Genomic DNA, 1,786 nt, shown 5'->3' with positions numbered 1-1,786 from the left:
GATGAGGCTAAGAAATGCGGCAGGTGCAGGGTTTTACTCCAGCCCAAAGACCCCCCTGCTCTACAGAGAACGTTCCTGGGTGTGGTGGAGAAAGGACTTCCCTCCCAGTCACGGGGAGCTGGGGCCCAGTTCGGGGATCTGTGGCAATGCTAGACAGGACACAGCAGCTCAGTCGCAGGAGGATAGCGCTACGCCCCTAGATCTGCAGTTTGACAGTAACTGGAGCCTTCCAAGAGGGCTGCACCCTGAAGCATCTGGCGTCACACCGGCACATGGACAGGGTGCCTTCTTGGATGTCGATGTGGGGGCTGTCAGAGAAAGATAAGCTCCCCCCAAAAATAGGAAAACATCCCTCTTATTCTAAGTCATAAATATTTCTTCTGGCAAGGAGCCAAAATGCATGAGCCAATGAGTTGGACAGACCCGGGTTCTACTCTAAGTGGGCTGCTCATCTAGTGTGTTGTTGTTCTCTCTCCCCCCCCGTGTGTGTGTGTGTGTGTGTGTGTGTGTGTGTGTGTGTGTGTGTGCGCATGTGTGGGCTTGCGTGTCTGTGTGTCTGTGTCTCTATGTGTGATGGGTTTTGTATGCATGATGGATGCGCACGTTTACCACAGCGCATGTATGGAGGCCAGAGGACAACTTTGTGGAGTTGATTCTCTTCTTCCACCTTCATAGGAGTTCTGAAAATCAAACTCAGGTCACCAGGCTGGCATGACAAGCACCTTTACCTGTGAGCCATCTTGCTAGCCCACTGACTAGTCTTTAATTCAAGCATCCACTGAGCTGTAATAACATTTTGTAAAATGTAAGTGTTCTATCATTGCTAGGCATTGTGTATTGATTAAAATGATTGATTTGGGCTTATTGATCAATCCCCCATGACAAAGAGCCTGTGGAGAAACGGGTTTCTGAGTATCCTTGGACATGTGCTATTTTTTTGCATGCAGGTATATGCTACATGGGTGTGTGGATGGGCAAATGCATGGATGGATGAAAGACTCAATGCATGCATAGATGCATGGCACATGGGTGGATGCATCACTACTCAGAAATCTCCAGATTCCCAGCTTCAGTCACCACGCTTTGGGGACAGGGAGATAGAGAGGTAAGAGGCACTGTCTAGGGTACAGGCAGTCTACTTGGAGAATCAGGACAAACACCTCCCCCAAAGATCTTAAAGAATGAGAACGCTGAGTCTTCTGTGGGTGTACTTTGTGGAGAAAGCAGGTTTAGACCTGCAAGGATCTGGGTGGGTGAGGCAGACTCTCGGCAGGCAACAAGCCTCGTGTTCCCGGGAATCTCACTAAACAGAAGCCTCTACACTCAACCTGTAAGTCCCACTAAATTTTTTTAGATTGAATATAGTATGGGGTGCCAGAGGGAGAAGAGAAGAAGCTGGGGAAGGTTGTATACTGGGCAGGGAAACTGGGCCTGCTGCAGAATTCTTAGCTCTCCCTCTTCTCTGGTCTCCCTGACAACTTACATGGGACTCACCCAGGACAAGTAAGGCAAGAGGCTGTGCTGGGTCCTTCCTGGAGCCAGTGGGAAAGAGAGGGAAGGGACGTGGAAAGGTGAAGGCTGAGACCCTCGAGAGTTCCCGCAGGCCAGTCACAAACCCAGGTACTCTGCAGCAACTCAGTCTTCCTGGCTTTGCAGAGAAACTCAGGCAAATGGGCTGGGATGTGCTGCTGGCCAAGAGCAGAGAAGAGGTGGTCCCTCTGGAGTCCTGCTGTGTGTGGGTTGGGCTGGCTGGGCTGGTCCTGCATTCCAAGCTTGCTACTCACTG

This window comes from Microtus ochrogaster, chromosome 6 (assembly GCF_000317375.1).
Source record: "Microtus ochrogaster isolate Prairie Vole_2 chromosome 6, MicOch1.0, whole genome shotgun sequence".
NCBI classification, from domain to species: Eukaryota; Metazoa; Chordata; class Mammalia; order Rodentia; family Cricetidae; genus Microtus; species Microtus ochrogaster.
This window is presented reverse-complemented; position numbering follows the sequence as displayed.